This window comes from Orcinus orca, chromosome 1 (genome assembly GCF_937001465.1).
Source record: "Orcinus orca chromosome 1, mOrcOrc1.1, whole genome shotgun sequence".
Lineage (NCBI taxonomy): Eukaryota > Metazoa > Chordata > Mammalia > Artiodactyla > Delphinidae > Orcinus > Orcinus orca.
Window position 1 is genome coordinate 52,392,908 of NC_064559.1, and position 21,559 is coordinate 52,414,466.

Below are 21,559 nucleotides of genomic sequence, written 5' to 3' on the forward strand. Positions count from 1 at the left end.
GTCCAGTCTCTGAATGGACACATCCCTTTGGTCCATGGGTTGTTTGTCCTGTAAGGAGGGGCCAGTCAAAAGGAGGGTCAGAGGGGAACCCCTAAAACACAGGCCCAGGCTCGGGCCCCTCACACCCACAATAATACTGGTTAATGGGACCTAGGGAAAATAAATGAGGCCACGGGAGGGGAAGGCTTCCTGGTGGAGGAAATGCCCAAGCCCAATATCTTCCAGCAGAGGAAGCATCTGCTTCAAAATTGAAGTACATGACATAATAAATCTAATGTTCCTTGAAATCAAATATGAAATGTTACAATCAGGTGGCAGATGTTTTAGCTTTGGTTAAGGCATTTCTCTTTTAACTCTTTTATTTGGCAAGATTGCAAGTATTCTGATCAATTGCAATTTCAGTGAAGTCTTACTCTACTAGGATCAAATATGGCTTAGGGAAGAGCAGAGGGGTCTGTCCACTCATTTCTAAGTTGTTATCATGCGGATAAGAGAGATTTTTTAATTTAAGGGCTTAACTATGAAAACTTTTTTAGTGACTCATACAATGAGATTTAAATGCAGCCCTTAGTGTGAAATACCCATTTGCTAAGAGTGGAAAGGGGGAAAATATGATTGGGTGAACACAGATTGGAATGCAGAAATGTGAGCCCTGACATATCCTTTCCCTTCCAACGAAATGCTGACCTAGGGCAATCGTTCACCCACGCCCCTCTCATCCCCAAATTAGCTGTCCTTGAGATTTAAGCACTAGAATTCTGATAGATGGAAGGATCGGTTCTAACACTTATTTATTTGCCTATTTTACTGTGAACATGAGAATTGTGCCTTTGTTTGTGGAAGTCCAAGGGTGGGGAGGATTAAATGCACTAAAGAGAGCCAGGAAGCCTTACATTTTTAAATATAGCAAGCTCGGTCATTTGGCCCAAGGGGAAATAGCAATGTCAGGAATGAGCTACTAATTACCAGCAACATCCCAGAAGGGAGGCGAGGAGAGTTCCTGGTGAAAGGGGCTTGGGGGCAAAGGCGTGTGACCCATGGGTGGTGTCTCCTCAGCAGCCTCGTCCAAGAGTCTTTGCAAGAACAGGGCAGCCTCTTAGGGAATTTGTTCCTAATTCTTCTTGCCCCATGCAAATCCCAACAAGAAAGGAATAATATAAAGGTAGATGAGGACAAAATATCTGCAACGGAGGAGAAGGGGCGGGGGGTGGGGGGAGGGAGGTGAACTCCAAAGTTGCCAATTTGGAAGACTGGGAGAAAAGGCACACCCATACATCAATATTCAATTTAGGGAGAGTTTATTATTATTATAACTATGTTATCAATAGTGAATTTTTACTGAGTGCTTACTATGGGCTTGGCAGTGGTAAAGTTTATAAGTGTTGGTTCTATAAGGGATATACACACCCTATGAGGAAAGTGATATTATCCCGTTTTACAGCTGAAGACAAAGAGGCTTAAAGGGGTTGGGTCCAGGATGGTAGAGAAGATGATGGATTCATTTTGGATAGATTGAATCAGTTCTAAAGACTGTCAAAAATGAGAAATTGAACCTGGAGGGTGGAGGCAGGGCAGGCAGGGGGGAGAAAGTCATGTAGATCTCCACTGTATACCTTTTTTAATATTTTGAGTTTTGAAGCAAATGAATATGCATGCTATCTGTTTAATAAATAAATAAAAATGTAAAAACAACAAAAATTCAGAAATTGATGTTAGGAAAGGTCAGGACTGAAAAAGTAGCTTCGAGAGTCAGGTGGTGTTGAAGACAAGGGTGTGGCTGTGAGTGGAAAACCTTCAGTGATAGGAACCCAGTAGTAACTGGTAAACCAAGAATGGGAGAGATTTTTCTCTGTTTGTTGTTTTTAATCAGCCAATCAGAAGCAAACTTAACACTCTCTTAGGTCACAGCTTAAGGACTCTTAACAGACAAGAGTTAACTCTGGGTTTGTAGAAGTATTTAGAAGGCATTAAGAGAGATTCTTACCGCCTGAGTAATCCAGGAAACATTTATCCTGAAGAGAAGGCTGAGGCAAACTTTTCTAAAGGTACTAATAGAAACTCTCCGGAATGATTCACAGCCCCATTCTTCCTAGAAGTAACTGGTTCAAGCATTTTAGTAAGAGGCCAAGAAAGATAAGCCACTGCGTGGAACTTAATTATGCATCACTTGGTTTCTTTGATGTTTCCTGAACTAAGTAGGATTATTAAATGTTTTATGTTTAATCTGTACCTATTGCAAGCAGAGGTTGGGTCTAAATGCCCAGGAGAACTATTTCTCCAAAGTTCCAGCACTTCCAGCTTCCTGGCCAGCCCTTTGTCAGCACCAAATCAATGACGAATGAACTGGGAGAGGGGAGGTGTCTTTTCTGAGAAAGGGTTGTCCTCTGTAGGAGAGACAAATGAGAACCACAGAACATCAGCTAACATTAGGCTAATAGGGACCTTGGAGATGACTAGGGCAGTGGTTCTCACACCTGAGCACGCATCAGGATTTCATGGAGGGCTTGTTAATACACAGGCTCCATCCCCAGAGTTTCTGATTCATGTCTGGGATAGGACCTGAGAATCAGCATTTCTAATGACTTCCAGATGATGTTTTATTTCATCACACCTTGAGGCCCACCGAACTAGTATAATCTCTTCATCTTACAAACAGAAAACCAAAGCCCAGAGCGTATAAATAACTTGTCCTAGGTCCCCTAGTTAATGGCAGAGCTAGGATTAGAATCTTAATCTCTTTCTCTTTCCCTCATCTCTAAATTTTCAGCATGTATTTCCTAAAAGTAAAAACACTCTTTCATAACCAGAGTACAATTACAATATCAGGAAATCAACATTAAAACAATATAAACAATCTACAGACCTTATTCAAATTTTGTCAATTGTCCCACTAGTGTCCTTTATTGGACCAGGATCCAATCCAGAGTCACACAAATTTAGTTGTGATGTCTCTGCAGTTTGCTTTAATCAGGAAAAATTCCTCAGTCTATCTTTGTTTTTAGGACCTTGATACTTTTGAAGAGTACAGGTCAGTTATTTTGAAGAATGTCCCTAAGATTCGGGCTGTCTGATGGTTTTTCATAACTAAATTCAAGTTCTGCTGTTTCAGCACAAATAGCACACCTTCTCAGAGTATCATGTCAGGAGGCGCATGAGGTCCATTTTTCCATTTCTAATGATAGGAACCTTGATCCCTTGTTTAAGATGCAATCTGCTGGTTTTTCCCATGATAAAGTTATCATTTCATCCCTCTGTAATGAATAAGTATCTTCTGAGGAGAAACCTTGAGACTGTGTAGGTTTATTTATCATACTTCACCCGCTGATTTTATCATCCGTGAATGATTTGTACCTGAAGCAACTGTTAATGTGGTGGTTGCAAAGTGGTGACTCTAATTCTATCCTTTCTCCTACATGTATTAGTTGGATTCCTACTGTAAGGAAAAGTTTCCCCTTCTCCCCCGTTCATTCATTCATTCATTCATTCATTCATATCAGTATGGACTCACTCATGGATTCTTTTTTATTCTAGAATCCATATGTCTTAACACCTAAGTCCACTCTCTTTCCACTCTAGGGCCCAGCTGCTTATAATAGCATTATTTCAGAGATGACTTCTTAGTTTATCACATTGGTTCAAAAACCTAATTGAAATTTTATTCAGACCATAGATTTTAAGATAGGTCTCCTCTTTCGTGACAGTACAGGTTCCAAGCTAGAGCCTAGGAATATCAACAGTCTTAAGAGTACTACCGCTGTTGCTCTGGGTCATATTTTCCAGGGTCATAATAACAATTTAAATTTTTTGCCTTAAAGCAATGCCTTCATCATTTCCCACCCACCTTAATTCGTCTTAGGCCATGTGTGTAAGGAGTCTAACCATGCTCATATTATGGTCCTTGAGCTAAAGGAGGATCCCATCCTTGAACTCAGAGAATGGGAGAAGGGTAGGCAGAGCTGGTCATGGCCAAACCTAGGTTTCTAAGAAGGAAAAAACTGCTCTAGTTGGCAAGTTCTCTCTTTCCTGGTCCTCCCACTCCATTGTCCCTGGGGTACCTGAAGGAGGGACATTTGATTTGCATTTGTACTTGGTTGTATAAGTCTAAAGGAGAATGCCAACTCACAAGTCAATATTTGCCATTTTTGACTACTAACTACATGATTTTAAAAAAAACGAAAACAAGACTTTACCACATCCTTGATTTCACCATCATGTCATTGTGCAAGAAAAATAAATCAGCTATTTAGCAGAAGCAAGATGTGACTTTTTAAAAAAACCTAAGTGCTTTTTGTTTTTAGAAACAAATATAGCTGACTCAGAACCATAAAGAAATGAAAAATTTCATTTTGGGGTACACATACCTCTGTTCTCTAAGATGTATTCTAAGGGAAATTCCTCTCAGAATTTGGCCACTTATAACCAGTATTAGAATGCTCTGGGAATAAGAACTCAAACTGAACCAGGTTGAGTTGAAATGTCTAACACAGTGGTTCTCAAACTATGGTGATACTGCCCCATGAAGGGGCATTTGGTGGAGGATGGATGTGTTTTTCTGGTTGTCACAATCAGTAAAGTCGGGGTGCTACTGGCATTTAACATGCAGGTGCCAAGATGATAAACATCCCGCCATGCATGGGACAGTTCCATATGCATGAGTTGCCCTGCCCAAAATACCGATAACATCCATGGAGAAACAATCAAAGAGCTTTCCCAGGAATTTGGAATTAGACTAAGACTCCACCTCAGTGTAACTGCTCTCTTGAATTGAGGAGTTGTAACCCCAAGAACTGTTGGCTGTGGACCTGATTTACATAGTGGATTGGGCAGTAGAGAGAGCTCATCTACAGTGAGAGGGGACTGACACAGATACGTAGATAGAAACGGGGAGAAGCGACAGAGTGAGACTCTTGCTGACACTCTGCTTCAAGCCCTTGGCTCTCTTTACACTTCAGGCCCATCTATAACCCTGTTGTTGGTTTCTGTGACACCCTGTTGCTTGCAGACAAGGGTGTTAACTTCGGAGAAACTGCCCTCTTCCGTCACCTGGATGAGCAATGGAGAAAGCTAGTGTGTCCGGGGCAAGAGGGAGGCATCCATGCACCACTGGATGCTGCCTGAAGGCCTTAAGGTTCCTGGTCAGCTACTGCTGGACCAACCAAATGTGGCCTGAGAGGTGGGTGCTAGGAGATGGGTCTCTCCAGAAACTGCATTGTGACTGGAGGGGGCAGGGCAGTTCCAGAAGAGGAGGAAGTGCTGGACAGCAAATTGTACAAGAGCTCACAGCATTCCCAGTAGGAGGTCAGCCCAGACTGAGACTGGAACTTCTTAAATCTCTTCCATGGAAAGGACCGGCATGAGTTTGGATTAGGTGAGCCTGTTTAATGTAGACCTGACTGCCAGGAGGTTACATCTATGGATTAGGGGTCAGTTAGGAAAATAGCTCCCAGCTGAAAACAGGAAATTCACTTTCTTTAAAAGGAAAACAAAATCCCTCACACTCAAGGGAAAACATCTCTTAAAATGCTAGCCTTGGTTTCTTAATTAGCTTTTTATCTTCTCAAGTAGGATACTCAAGTTTGTGTTGAAGATGGTAGGTTTCATTTCTGTTACTATTAGAACTCCACGAGATAGAGGGGGAAGTGGTGGTTTCGTGGTGTATTTCTGTGGGCCGCTGCTTCATTTCTTGGCTGTAGTTTCTTTAGCTTTTTGAAAAGAGACATCACAGAGGGAAAATATAATTCCAAGAACTTTGGGGTTTGCTAGCCAGAAACCATTTAACAATGATAAAGGTATGGTTCGGGAGGGGCAGTTGTCATTTTCACCTGCCATTTCCAGGCAGTGAGTATAGACAGATGAAGGAAATGTGGTACATGACATGGTGTTCTGGGACGTGGCTTGGGTTGTGAGATCTGAGTTCTTCCCTGCAAGGCTTCCATCCCAATCTTGCTTTTCTTGGATTTCAAAGACAATGCTGGGATTCCCTCGACTGATCATCAACGCTTTTCACCCGTGATTGTACCCTTGTTACTTCCCACCCAGCATTCCCTTAAGAGTCCTCTCATTCCTACACCTGTCAACATAGGATTAGCTTCAGAACCGCTTGCTTTAAAACATGCATCTTTCAAAAAATGTATCTCACGTTCAGGAATGGAAACAATTTTAAGAACAAGGCAAAAATCAAGTCGTGTGAAACACTCATCTGATTAAACCCCTACAGCTGTCTCAAGGAAGATGTTTCTTACGTTAACATGTCTTCAGCAGCAGAATTTTACCAATTCGGTCATTCTTGTTATTCAACCCTTCCAAGCCCAGAAAGCTCTAGACTGACAGGTCGAAAATAGTACCTGACAGATGGAGGGCAATCAGTAAATGTTAGTTGAATTGAATTGAAGCCAAGCCTGAGTTCTAATCCTATTTGTGCTATCAGTTATCAGGGTGAGCTGGGCCTTGCTTTTTGCATTTGTCATAGGGGAAGATTAAAGGACTATCTTATCTGTAAGGTCTCTTGCAACTCTAAAATCTATGAGAAATAAAATGTTTTGTAGTGCAGTTAGTATTCTGAGCCATTTCTCAAGGCTTTTGTCTAACTTTTTGAGAGTTAGTTACATTATTGACCCCTGTGCCCCTGTCCAGTTTGCTTATTACATGCTCAGTGGCCTTCTCTCTGATCCATGAATAGGCCAGGTTCTCCTGCCCCTGAGAAATTGCTCTTGCTGTTCCCTCTGTCTGGGTTGCTTTCCTCCCACACTCTGCAAGGTTGGTTGCTCCTCAGCACTCGGGCCTCAGCTGAAATGTCATCTTCTAAGAAGTCTTTCCCGACGACTTGAATATCTCCCCAAGCCTGACACTCTCTATTACATCATCCTATTTATTTCTACGCAGTGCTTATTACAACTTATCTTTATCTTATACGTTTACTGTTTGTTTTAACTCCCTCCCCCTAGACTACAAGCTCCACAAGGGCAGGAAACTGTCTATATTCTTTTTCAATATGCCTTCAGAACCAGGCTTCCAGGAACCCATATACATATAACGCCTTTTCCAAAATAGAAGAGGCTGCCTCTTCCTCTGAGAAGCCCCAGCCCCTTGCTGGGCACCTGGCTTGGTGAGCCAGGCATGGGATGGATTTCAGCCCTTCCTAGTCCCTTCACCAGGTACCATTGTTCAGTGAACAATCTACACAACTGTGTGCACTCTCTCTGCCTAGCACCATGCAAAGTGCCTGCAGATAACAGAAACATGTTAGTTGGATGAATACATCAACTCTATTGAGGTTGAATTTACTTACAATAAAATGCACCATTTTAAGTGTTCAGTTCAATGGATTTTGATAAATGCATGTACGCAGGTAACCACTACTGCAGTCAAGATATAGAAATTCCATTACCCTAAAAATTTCCCTTATGTCCTTTTGCAGTTGTCTCCCCTCCCACACACCCCACCCCACCCTACCAACCTCAAGCAATCATTGAATCTTTTCATGGTATTTAGTTACATCTCGCCTCTTGGCAAAATAATTGTTTAAAAAAATATTTATTGACTTATTTATTTGGCTGCACTAGGTCTTAGTTGCAGCCTGTGGGATCTCCCCTGACCACGGATCAAACCCAGGCTCCCTGCATTGGGAGGGCAGAGTCTTAACCACTGGGACCACCAGGGAAGTCCCTGCAAAAGAATTTGAAACTGACCTTAAAAGGGAATAAATATATCAAGATCAATAAAAGGGAAGGAATAAAGAGGAGAAAGCAAGATTAACAGGCACAAGGGAGATATCCCAAGGATAAGGGTCGTAGAGCATCTATGAGTGACCTTGAAGGCTGAGGCTTAGCTGTAGCCTCCTTATAGGCCAAGACAAGGAGGGAAAAGTTGTACTTCAATTATCATCTGAGAGGAGGAAGCATTTCATTCATCTCAGGGGAGGTGAACTTTCCCTAGCACAAAGATCCGAGATATTCCTCACTTGGGTTACCAGATAGAAGTTTTGGGAGCATACTCTGAATGGCATCTTCAATGAGAGTTTCATAGCAAATGCAGTAGGGATAGTCACATGTCTATTTCATCCAGATAATCTTCCGTAAACATTCCTATAGCAAATATTAGCCCTAAATAAGATGATCTCACTGGGTTTTTTCAGAAAAGTGGGATAGTAAACAATTCAAAATTATCTTCTCTAGTGAGATCTGGAACTCAGGAATCCTTTGCTGTCATGAGCAGAGCATTTGCTTTGAAACCCAGGTGGGCAGGTAGGAGGGTTAATGCCCAGTTGTAAAACTTTAAAGGGCTTGGCCAGGATCCCTGTTTTGATCAAAGGCCTCCCCATCCCTGCCTGGAGCTGTGCTGTGAGCGGGGGATACGTCTGAAAAAAAGCCAGGATTTTCTCAAGGAATAAGTTTTGGAGCTGAGCCAACATGAGCCATGGCTCCGATGAGATGCCAAACGTCTGCGTAGTAGAACGTTCAAACACTAGAAATTGAAAGATATTGTGGGCAAGTGTCGACAGCTTCTCACTGCAGCCATAGACATTTCTTTGTAATGTCCTTGGGAGACTGAGTTCTAAGCCACCTCATACTTGCCTGTTGATGGGTTAGAGAGGCCCTGAAGTTAATACCCTCTTTCCTACTGGGTTCGAATCAACTGAGAAATAAGACAAAGGGGTCAAGCAAATGGGAGCTAAAGTAATCTGTTCTGGGGAAATGCGCCTGGTGTCTGTGGGCAAGTGAATTTTCCAGGTCTGAACCCCAGAATCAGGCAGCCTTTCACACCCCATCATAGGCAATACCTGGCCAGCACAGGCTTCTGTAAGAAGTGGGACAAGGAGGAACTGAGAACATCTGGTCCCTAATGGGAATTTGCTCCCAATGGGGGGAGGGAGAAAGAGGAAGGGGCTAGGCACCACCACCTCCCATTCATCCTTCAAACTCACCAGCCAGTTGCTCTCTTCCTCTGGGCTACCAGAATAATTTATTCCCAATTTATTTGTCTGTTGGGACAAATTAGACACAAAAGTACCACGGAAGGGCTTGAAGGCATGTGGTGGACTTGTTTGATATTATTTAAATGTTGGGGGCTGCCTTCTCAAGACAGCAGTCTTTGTGCAGCATCTTCGGAGGCTGAGGTTAAACCTTTCTTTTTGAAAATAAGTAGCTACCAGCATTGTTTTCTTTCTACTTTTTGACTATACCTGCAGTTAATTTTGGCAGAGGGTGTGTCCATGTTATCTGAAAGTGGTCTCAGCCATTACGATCTATATTAAAAGAAAGAGGAAGCGGGTGGGTCCCAGTGCACCTTTGTTTTACACCACTTAACACTCACTTGTTCCTTCAAGGTCATGCTTTTCACTCCTTGATTTGGGGGCTGGTATTTCAAACAAGATTTTGCTAGAGCAATAAGAACAGTGATCTTGACATATTCATGTTGTGGGATCTGCAGATGGTTCTGCTCAGTGGAGTGCTGGTAAAGGCATAAAAAAAAGACTCCCTGAAATAAAGCAATTCTGATTTATAGTGTTTTCTGTCGTATTCTCCAATTTCTATGGGGTAAATTCTCCCTCCATGGTTGGTTTCAAGATATCAATGTGGCATCACCAAACACAGAGTTGGGAAGAGGCACACCATCTTATGGTATTTCCACCAAACAGATATAATAGACCCAAATAATCTCAAGAGAATAGATATTATATGTTAGTTTTTTTAAAGCCAGTAAGATAATTAGGAAGTGATACATTATGAGCATTTATTATTTGTTTTCCATATAATTTAATTGTAAGTTTATATAATTTAATGTGTAATAATGGTTGCTTTTAACACATTAGCTCAAAAAATTCCTGAAATTTAAGGATCACTTCTTGTAAGCTGGTACACGCCAGCTCCAGCACATCACTGGTTCTGATTAACATAATTAAAAGCCAAAAAAAGATCAGCATCACTACGAGGGGAAAAAGTACCAATCAATGGTCAATACTGCAAAGTCTACGTTGGACAGAGCCCCAACCCTGCCATTTCTTGGGGAAAAGAGCTTCATGTTTCGATGGGCTCTCCAGCAACCTCAACGGGCCTACAGTTTTGAGAGAATAGAGAGGATTTGCCCTTTGAAGAAAATGGGATAATTTCTACTTTCAGTCAATCTAGAGAGAGGAACAATTCCACAAGGCTTAGAGCCCACCTGTCAGAACTTCGACAGTTGTGACAACAAATGTTTTGACATTTGACGTCAGTTTGAGTCTTGAGCAGTTTGCAGTGTTTCAGGGATGCTGTGGCTGGTGGGGCTGATGACTGACTAGGCTGCCCAGCAAGGGAGGTGAGAGGGAGACCAGGGCGGACAGGCTGTGGCAGAGTCAGAACGGACCCCCTCCTATGTTCATCAGGCCAGAGGTTAGAGCATCAGTAATCTCCCCACAAAGAAAAATCTGGAAATGTTTTCATCTCATTTTAAAGGGGACTTTTTAACCTTAAAGATAGTCAGCAAATGGAGATGATCGTATCAGAACAAGAAACTAGCATTTCCTTCTTTTTAAAAGAAAACAAGATTATTTTGTCTCTGACATACACACGTGCAGAGTGGAAAGAGAGGTGTGTTTGGAGTCAGCACCCCTCCAAGCAGCTTGGAAGGGGGCAGAGCACAACCTTTAAAAGAATGACATAGCCATGGGACGTGACAAAAACTGGTTAGAACCAACTAGGTCCAAGATGGCAGAAGATCTGACTTCCAGTAGACCTTGAGCCTCCTTATACACTCATTGTAATGCATTAGCATGCTAAATGACACACCCACCAGTGCCATGACAGTTCTGAGGCCAACTATAAGAGGTCAAAAAGTGGGTGGTGGCCCAATTCCTGGAAATCCCTGCGCCTTCCCCGAAATAGTTGGAATAATCCTCCCACTCATTAGCCTATGAAATTTCCCAGCCCATAAAAACTAACCAAGCCATATTTCAGGGCCTCTCGCCTTCTGAGATGGCCCACACTCCATCTGTGGAGTGTGTTTCTCTCTAAATAAATCCACTTCTTCCCTATTGCTTTGTCTCTCACTGAATTCTTTCTGCAATAAGACATCAAGAACCTGAGTTTCATTAAGTCCTGAGACCAGGTGTGTGATCTCAATTAAAAGACTGCAGGGGTGGGGAACCTCTCTGGTGGTTCAGTGGTTAAGAATCAGCCTGCCAGTACAGGGGACACGTGTTCGAGCCCTGGTCCGTGAAGATCCCACATGCCACAGAGCAACTAAGCCTGTGCACCACAATTACTGAGCCGGAGCTCTAGGGCCCGCAAGCCACAACTACTGAGCCTGTGTGCCACAACTAGTGAAGCCCATGAGCCACAACAAGCCACCCACAGTGAGAAGCCCACGCACCACAACAAAGAGTAGCCCCCGCTCGCAGCAACTAGCGAAAGCCCAAGCACAGCAACGAAGAGCCAACACAGCCAAAAATAAATAAATTTATATTTAAAAAAAAGACTGTGTGTTCAAGTCCCAATCTGAGTTGCTCAGTTATAAAATAACCTAACCTCTGTTCCCTCCTCTGCAAAACCGGGCAGAGTGGGCTTAGCGGTGTCCTGTGTCACTGTGAGGTCAGATGAGAGTGTGTGTGTCCAAGTGCCTTGCATGCTCTAAAGCACTACCAACCCTTTAAAACCAACATGCTGCCTTTGTAAAATTAAAAATTCTTTTCTTGTCTTTTTAAACATTTTCTTGCCAGAGTGTACAGGACTTTGGAATGAGAAACTTGCCTTGCAGTCCCTACTCTGTTAGCTCACTGCTCACCCTGCTGAGAACAGTCATTTCTCTGAGAGGCAACTTCCTCATCTCCAAAATCGGGGGAGAACCAGTTGATTCCCGTTAACATTCTAAAATCCCCTTCACTCTTGTCTTTCAGCTCCTCTTACTACAAGCTTTATCTGTGCTTTGACTTAAAAGCTAACTCTCAATTCTTTCCACATCTGTGAGGCCCCGTTGCTTATAAGAGGCCCTCTTCACAGGGGTAACATTTCTATCTTTGTTTTCAGACCTTGACGGAGGACAAAGAGGATGATTCTGTTTTCTCCCTCAAGTTTCTGAGTCAAACCAAGGAAAACAAACACAAAAGATCCCAAATCACAGCGGTTATATATCCCTTAATATGGTAAAGACCCTGAAAAATGACCCGGGGTTCTTCCATCAATTTGGTCTATTTGCTGAGTTCAAGGTCATTTCAGGTTCAGCAGAATGTCATGCTGTTTTCCCAGCCTTTGGACAGCAAGAGAATGCAAAGCATGTTTTGTAATTAGGTTTTACACACACAGGGTTCCAAGATAAATTCAATACATATGTTCTGATTCATTCACACTTTACTCACTAAATATTCAATATCTAAGAAGGCTTCAGCGTGTTAATGAAAAATCTCATCAAAGTATTCTTTCCTTTGAACTCAGCAGTAATATTTTCCTAAGAATAAGAATGAATAATAGCCAGTAGAGTTTGTGGGTGTTTGAAACACTGCCAAAATCCCTCTTTTCTTAACTTCAGGGTTCCTTTAAAATGGATAATGTACGTAATCATAACTTTTAAAAAAATTTCTATACATGGGGTGTGTGTGTGTCAACTATGCAGGTATGTGCCAGGAATTGTGCTAAGCACTCTACATACATTGTCACTAATGCTTATAACAATGTTTGAAGGTAGGTATTACTTCTCTTATTTATAGGCTCAGAAGGTTTTATGGTTTGCCCAAGGCCAGAGCTGACAGTCACTATGCCAAGATTCTACTGAACTCTCTCTGTTTAAATCTTCTTAGTTAATTTTGTTCAATTCAGCAAATATTTATCGAGTGCCTCTATGTGCCAGGTGCTGTCCCAAGCCTGAGAAGAAAAACAAGGAAAGACCTTGAGATGCTCCCAGTGAAGGGCTTCTTATTTTTATCCATCAGCATGTGATTGGAGACGGAAGGTAATTGGCGGGTTTATGGGGTTGTGTCAGTTAGGATGTGTTTGACTGTAAATAACAGGAAACCCAATTCAAACTTCCTTAAACAATAAGGAAGACACACAGTGGCTGAGAATGCTAGTTATCCCCAAAGATTCATTTCCCCCTTCTACCAAAAGAACCCCCAATTTTTAGCCAGACGTATGACGTCCCAGAATAAAGACATTTTTCAGCCACACCTGAAGCTAGGTGTAGCCATGTAACTAAGTTCTGGCATGTAAACAGTGTTACGTGTGTCTCCTGGGAAGTGACTTTCCCTTTACTCTTTCTTGCTGACTGGACTCAGGTGTGATGGCAGTAGTTGGAGCAGCCATTTTGGACTACAGGGGAAGACATTATGTGTTAAGATGGCAGAGCTACCAGATGCAAAGTATACTATCCCTGGACTATCTGCCTGGACTATTTTTTTTTAAACCTGAGAAAGAAATAACCCTTTAGCTTATTTAAGCCACTTTTCCTGGGGTTTACAGTTACTTGCAACTGAACCTAATCCTAACTCATATATTCCCATCGCTCGAAGTCTAGAGGTAGGGTGGCTTCAGTGTTAATTTGATTCGGCAGCTCCGTGGTAATATCAACAAATCAGTTTTGTTCTAGGTCTTTGTTTTGCCTTTGGTGTCGATTTCATCCTATGGCTGAGGCAAGATGGCTGCTAACAAAAAGACCGATATGTGCTTCCTTATCAATTTTCAGAGAGAGAGAGAGAGAAAGAGTGACATCCAGAAGTGTTCCCATAAAAACAATGTAGTTCCTTTCCCAGAAACCCTCCGACATCTTCTTGCTTTTCACTGCCCTTAATAAGGTCAAATGCAGCCAGGGGAATGCCATGAAATGATTGGCTTAGTTCTGATAAAACCAATCACTGTGACAAAGGACCTGGGCTTACACTAATTGACTTGAAGTGATCAGGGTCCACTGCTGGAGGTGGTGTATTTTTTCCTTTTAAATTCGGTACAATATATTCATTTAGGGTCAGTACAGTCATTCTTGGCACTGATGAATTTAACCTTCACAGTTTATACTGTCCTTGAAGGGATCCAATGGTCCACTGTGTAAGGGGGTTAGCATAACACCTTCCTTGTGTGGCTGCTAAGAGGAATCAATGAAATGTGTAGCCCCCCTATTTCAGGAAATAGGAAGAGGCTGGTGGGCGAGAGGGAGTCATTTTACTGGTGAGTCCAAACAAAGGATCCACGGAGTCCCCAGATAAATCCCTTGGAAATGTGCATGGCTTGTCCGTACTACACCCCAGGGTGGTGTGACTCAGGGAGGGCTACTACCTGTGAATTTCTCTTCTATCCCCAACCCCTCCTCCAAGGCTACTTGAGGTGCCTATAATTCCGGGAATTTCTATTCTTTGGGATGAAAATATCTTTCCAGAAAGTCCTCAGTAACCTAGAGGGAGCGACACATTAAACCGCAACACAGATATGCTGACTGAATAAGGTCCCATTCCTCAACCCCCAGCACCGCCACTACCTCCTCTTACACCAGGGACACTGAGCAAAGTGGGCATCTGGGGTGTCATCATAGAAAAGAAAAAGTTTCCAAGTTCTGGCTAATCAAAGGGGGCACGGTGGGATATCAAAATGAGGGTCCCGAGTCGGTCAGGAGAGGAGACAGGGATAATAAGAGTGATCAGGAAGTGGAGATAGTGGGAAAACATCAAAGTCAATTTCAATGACTTAATAATTTAGCCCAGGGCTAGCCCCATGCAATCTATTCTGAATGACAAAATAGCTATCATTTGAGCCTGTGGCTGTTGAGAGACCACAGCTCTATTACTTCCCATCTTGGATGCACCACTGGTTGCCAGAATCTTTGAAGCTTTGTTTCTCCCTCAGCTATCTGGCCTGTGGCATGCCCACATGGCTCAGCACACAACCTTGTTAAGATGACAGGACTCCATTATTCTCCCCCAGATGGAAAGGAGGACATTCATTCAGTACGGAAATCGTGTCAGAGAAGGAGCGAAACCAGAAATACTGGCCCAAAATAGGATTAGAGGAAGCTAAGTTAGAGTGGAAAACAAGTCTTTTCTAATATTTTCAACCAACTGTAAGAGCAATTCTACAGTAAATATCTTTTTTTCTGTAGTAAATTTATTTGAGTAACATCTTCCAACGGGGCGTCAGTTCATTAACTTATTTAAGCTTATCGCTTACAGTAATTAGATATGTGACATTTAATCCCAAACTGTCGGGACCTAACTTATTTTTCTGAAGGGCCATTCCTGAAGTTCTTCTGAAGTGTTTTATTTTACCCTTACATTAGTATTTCTCTAAGTGTCATCACTAGACCATTCATATACAAATCACATGACGGGGAAGGGTGGTGTTGATGGGGTTGAGGGATAAAAATGCAGATCTCCAAGCTCCACCCACAATCTACTAAACTAGACTCTGGGAACAGGGCCTATAAATGAACATTCTAAGCCAGTGAGTCATGTGATTTTAATACACTGCAGGTTTAAGCACATTGATTCCTAGAGCATGCCAATCATGATACCTTACAGTTGATGGTACTCTATGCTTTACAAAGACTTTTGTATAGTATCTCATTTGAGCCTCACCACAAGCCTCAGGGAAGAATGTCAGAGCTGGTATTATCATTTCCATTTTATGAAGGAGAGCCCACAGCTCTGTGTGGTCAAGTAACTTGCACGAGGTCATGTGCTCATAAGTGGGGTAGCCTGGACTGTAATTCAGGTCTTACAGCACCAAATTCAGTGCTTCTGCCATTACCCCGATGGTAACAACATTCCAATTGACTAAACGTGGAATTTCATCTTTAGCCACAGCCTAAAGGGAAATAGTCTGAGCGGCCACAGGAAGGAGCATCATTTATGGAAAGGGAAAATAAAATTATAAAAACTTGGAAGAGATCAACAGCCAGCATACATAAGGTCATTAGTGGTCTAATCATAATGTGGAATCAAACTACAGGTATAAGATATAATTATTTTTATTACATAGTTAGATTTGGCCTGGTTGACTCTATAATCTGAGCAGGAACAATCACGTTTTTACAGTAGTGAACCATGTGATCAGAAATTCAAGTAAGTTACATTCATTTATTTTTAGTGATAATGGTGTTGGAAGGCAGCTATGCTCACCACTATACCACCAGTGCTCGTTTTTTAGTGATAATGGTATTGAATGAAAATCCATGTGACTCAAATCTGAATCAAGGACATTCGGGGAATTATTCACACCTCTTTTCCTTTTGTCAGCAATCCACGATGTCCCAGTTTCATTCTGAAATTTTAGTGGAATTAAATCTGAGGAACTCAAAAAACTATATCATGAAGTTTGGTTCAATTACAATTTTTAGCCAAGCCAAGCCTGCTAATGAGACACACGTGGGCGACTAGTTTCGCAACCATAGTGTTAGGCAGATGGGTAGTCCCTGCTGAACCCCTACGTACATGGGTGATGGTTAATTTTATGTGTCAACTTGACTGGACCACGGGGTACCCAGATATCTAGTTAAATATTATTTGGGGTGTGTCTGTGACAGTGTTTCCGGAAGTGATTAGTATTTGAATTAGTAGACTGAGTAAAGCAGACTGCTCTCCCTAACGTGGGTGAGCATCATCCATTCTGTTGAGGGCCTGAATAGAACAAAAAGGTGGAAGGAGAGCACATCTGCTCTCTGCTTAACCTTGTCTAAATCGGGACTTTGATCTTTTCCTGCGCTCAGATTGGAACTTACACCATTGCCCCCCACCCAGGCCCTCAGGTCTTGAGGCCTGGATTGGAACTACACCTGCTTTCCTGGGTCCCTGACTTGCAAACGACTGATTGTGGGATTTCTCAGCCACCATAATGGCATGAGCCAATATCTTATAATCTCAAAATCTCTCTCAACAGAGAGAGAGAGAGAGAGGGGGAAGGGTTGGTTTTGTCTCACCTTGATGTCTCGGTGGCCACACTGTGGGGCCATTTAGCCTTGACCCCTTGCCAGCCGCTGAATTTCTAACATAATGCTAAGGAGACCTAGGTTTTGTGTTGGGCCTCTGGGGCGGTTAGTTCGGCTTTGCTTCATGGCCTCGGGCTTGGCAACCTTCTTACGGTGTGAGAGCATTAAGTGGCTGGTTCATAAAGTTGGAAGGCCCAGACCCTTTTGCAGCATTGCTTCAGAAAACATCCTCTGGTGAGACACTGCACAAGCTGAATAAGTCCTTTGTTAACTTGGAGTCTGCACGAATGTCTACATCACATTTGGTAAAAAATGTAGATTACACTGCTGGGCTTACATCGCTGTAATTAAAACATTTTGTTAATAGTCACTTATGGATTAATTATAGTTGATCCGGAGTTAGAATAAATCCAGGCCATTTTGGGGCAATCTGGGTATACCATGTGATTGTATTTCTCTAAGTACCAGTCAGGCTGTATATTTTTCCATGATCCCTCTTGTCTAATCTTCTGTTTTTTATTTTTTTGACCCCAGAAATGTATCTGTCCTCCACCACTGGAATAAATATACGAGCTTGTTTTCTAATTTTCAAAATAGTTTGCGGTTGTTGTTTATTCTTTGAACCATCTAAGTTTATCAAAATGTAGGATGCATGTAATAGGTATGAATTGTTCCACTGCACTTAAGGTGCAAGAAAAATCACTTTGCTTTGTAGGCCAGGATTAACTCTTTGAGCCCAGTAGTAATTATTTAGGAAGGGGGTCCTCGCCCCCTGCCTCCCCAGGTTGTACCAGGCCCTCAGGGCCCTCTCAGTCTAGGAAGATTGGGAAAGAGGCCTCTGTCATTAATCCATTTGGTCACCAGAGAAGATGCTCCTGGCCCCAGTGTGCATAGACCTCCCGACAGCTGGTAGGCCCTGTAGCTGTACTCTCTCCTCACCAGGCCAAACAGCATGGCAGCTGCTCCCAAGCTGAGGGGCTTGGTGACTGGCCTTGATAATATCCCTGCAGCCATCCCCCACTCAAGGCCCTGCCACCCCCTGGGCACTGTGTGTCCCCCTCTCCTAGTGACCTCAAACCAGAGAACCAACCACTCTCAGCCTGGCATCAAGCCTCTTCCCAACTCCAGACACCTCATCCCCCCATCTCCCCCACCCCAGCCTCCTCCTGCCTGGGAACCAGGCTCGCAAACAAAAGCTTGATCCTAAAACACAAAATGCGTCCCTTGGGAGCCAGGAACACAGGAACACAAAGGCTGACTGCCTTCTCTGAGAGGGGTAAGGGGAAAATTCTCTTCAGTCTTTGCTCTTTGCTGATGAGTCCACAGCAGCAAAAAAAAAAAAAAAAAAAAAAAAAAAGCTTCCACAAAACCATAAACCACCAAAAACAGTCAAGACACCAGATACTTTCTCAATAATTCACTCAAAGTATGACATATATGTATATATAATTATTCCCCTGTTTTTCCTACAGTTTTGCTTAAATAATGTTTCTTTTATCTATTGTTATATTGCTTATACTCCCTTCCCTCCCCCAGTATATTTTGTCCCTAAAGCTGTTGAATTTGTTTCTGGAATATCTATTTTATTCAATTAGTGATTTTTCCCCCCCTCATTGTTTTGATGTCAATACCATACAATTTTCATAAAGATTTAGTTGTTATATGTTTCAAAATCTAATAGGATACTTCAATAAATTAAAAAAATTTGATATTCTTGACTGCTCTTTCTTTTGGACTAATCTCACATTATTTGTCAAGCTGTATAAATTATCTTTAGGGAACTTTAATTGCACTAAATTTGCATACTAATTTAAGATATATTATCTTTACTGTATTCTCTTCTTAACCAGAAGCAAGGAAATTTTGCCATTTTTTGGTCTCCCTTTACTTTTCCTATTATGGTGTTTTACATTTCTTTCAATTAGATAAATATTTTTTATTCCAAGTTGAGTCAATCAAGAATTTATGTTTTTTGTTACTCTTATAGAATGGAATCTCTTTTTCTATGTGTACCACTACCGTAAAGAATAACACCGAATTTGGGGGATTTGTCTTATACACCATAGCTCTTTGTTACCTCTTGTCTCCTGGGTTTTATAAGTATGTAATAATATCGTCTCTCAAAGATACTTTAATTATTCCTTTCCTGTGTAGATGCCTCTGTCTCTTACCCTTCTCAGAACGTTGTTGTCAGCCCTTCAATATCATGCTGAGTGCAATGAGGGGCAGAGGGCATACTGGCTCTGATTCTGCTTTGAAGGGATTCTCCATTTTATATAACATTGGCTCATAGTTTTGGTTTTTTTAAGAAACTTTAATACAGAAACGCTTTTTGTTAAAATATTTAGAGTTTTCAAAAGGAATAAATGTTGATTTGATTTATCTGTTGGCATATTGAGATGATGAAGTCATTTTACAAATTTTTCCTATCAGCATGATGATTTAAAACCTATCCCTTGGGACTTCCCTGGTGGCGCAGTGGTTAAGAATCCGCCTGCCAATGCAGGGGACACGGGTTCGAGCCCTCGTCCAGGAAGATCTCACATGCTGCAGAGTAACTAAGCCCGTGTGCCACAACTACTGAGGCTGCACTCTAGAGCCTGCGAGCCACAACTACTGAAGCCCACACATGTAAAGCCTGTGCTCCGCAACAAAAGAAGCCACCGCAATGAGAAGCCCGCGTACCGCGATGAAGAGTAGCCCCACTCACCACAACTACAGAAAGCCCGTACGCACAACGAAGATCCAACGCAGCCAAAAACAAATTAATTAATAATAAGAAAATAAATTAATTACAAAAATAAAATTTTTTTAAAAACCCAAAAAACAAAAAAACCTATCCCATGGATATGTGGGCAATGCAGTCATATCTGGATTTGGCTCATAACTCAAAGCTTAAAAAACAAAGAAGCAAACAAACAAGTAAACAAATCAACCCAGTAGCTCAGAAAGGCCTGAGCTTCTTTATGAAAGAAGCACAGTTTACTTGGGAGTGTTCATTCCCAGGAGGTCCACCACTAGCAGTCCTTTGAAAGGTGCTCAACTGATACCCAGACCATTTCTTGACCCCTCCTGCCCACTCCTGCATTTAATTGTCCCGTGGATTGTGGTGAGGCCTCTGCCTGGCCCTGAGGATGTACCTCTCTAACAATCTTCAGCTGAGCTTTGCAACCATGGTGCATTCTTTCTGGTCATTCAATCACAGGGATAAACATTTTAGTTACTGCCTCATACTATGAACCACAGCAATTTTATGTCATAAGATGACTTTCATGTCCTACTGTAAGTAGGGTTGGGCTTTTATTGCTAGATGTACACTGACAATTAGCAATAAATAGTAGTTTCTGGTAAGTGGATACTGGGGTGAAATATTACAACCCTGAGTTACACAATCTTGGTTAGAAGAATTGTGTGATGACCTGATATATTTTGGACCAATAAATATATAATAATATATAAATATATTGTGACCAATAAAAATTTGGACTGTGCCCAACACTCTGTATTGGGCAATGATGGATATTTTTTCTTCACAAGTATTTTGTTAAAGAATCCTTTAAAAAAAACCCACACATATCAAGTTGGCACAGCTTGAAAAAAAATTTAACCCATAGTAAGTGAAGGTGAGGGTATTTGGCAATATCTATCAAAATTGTAAATGCACATGTCCTTTTTCCCAGTAATTCCACTGTTAGGTAGTTATTGCTCATATGCAATTAAATGTGTGTGCAAAGTATAAGGACATAAACAGTGTATTTATAATATATAGTATCAAAAAATCTAGAAACATCTTAAATATGTCTAAAAAATGGATTGAAGTAACCCTATGTAAATAACCTCTCCCTTTTGCTTAAGGAAGATGGATACATAAATCATCATAAAAGAGTGTGGATGTTCAGTAACAGAGACACACCCAAGGTTTTATGGAGCACTGGGGAAGTTGCTGAGGTGAGGGGTCAGGAATGGATTTCCATAGAAGATGACGTTGGACCAGTAGGGAGGGTGTTTCAGGCCTCAGGAACAGCATGAGGAATGGTATGATGGTGGGAACGGTAAGCAGTTCAGTGTTGCTGGAACATAAAGGCATGGAGACGCTAGGAGTGAGGCTGGCTGGAGAGGTGGGCAGGGGACCAGTGAAGAAAAGTCTTGGGTGTCATGGGAAGGAGCTTGGACCTGATCCTGGCAGTCAGTGGTTCTCACCCCTGGCGCACATCAGTTTCCTAGGGAATTTCAAAAAGAAATATGGATGTCTCCTCCCACCCTGTCAGTTAAATCAGAATCTCTGTGGGATGGAAGCTGGGCACTGACATTTTTTAAAAAGCTTCCCAGGTGATTTTAATGTGCAGATAGCATGGAGTAACTGACAGGAAACCTTGAAGGGTTTTAAGCTAGAGATAGATGTGCCTTTAGAAAAATGGTCTTGGTAGTTGGACTTAGAGTATGAAAAGGCAGGCAGGGAGCCGGCTGGCAACTGTTGCAGTGAGCAGGTGAGGGCTGAAGAAGACCTGATGGTGGGCAAAGGTTGTGGGGATGGAGAGGAGAAGCTTATGAACACCTGTTCAGGAGATAAAATAGTTTGAACTTTAAGATTCAGTGACTGGAGAGGAGGTTGGAGGTAGTCAGGGTTGACCTGAGAGTCCTCACTTGGGAAACTGGAAATGCCTCAGACAGGCAGACAGGA

The 21,559-nt window shown here is 42.1% G+C and overlaps 1 protein-coding gene and 1 long non-coding RNA gene across 5 annotated transcripts in view; one reads left to right on the forward strand and one right to left on the reverse strand.

Annotated features, from left to right (window-relative positions):
- Nucleotides 1-21,559, reverse strand: part of RALGPS2 (Ral GEF with PH domain and SH3 binding motif 2) — a 314,686-nt gene that overhangs the window by 231,939 nt on the left and 61,188 nt on the right. The window lies entirely within an intron of this gene.
- LOC117201295 (uncharacterized) lies at nt 2,709-19,682 on the forward strand. 2 transcript variants are annotated; one of them, XR_004483297.2, is made up of 3 exons: nt 2,709-5,368; nt 12,820-12,921; nt 19,312-19,682. It is a non-coding gene; the product is annotated as an uncharacterized LOC117201295 (long non-coding RNA). The 2 variants fall into 2 exon arrangements; XR_007473036.1 differs by lacking the exon at nt 19,312-19,682 and adding an exon at nt 15,937-18,127.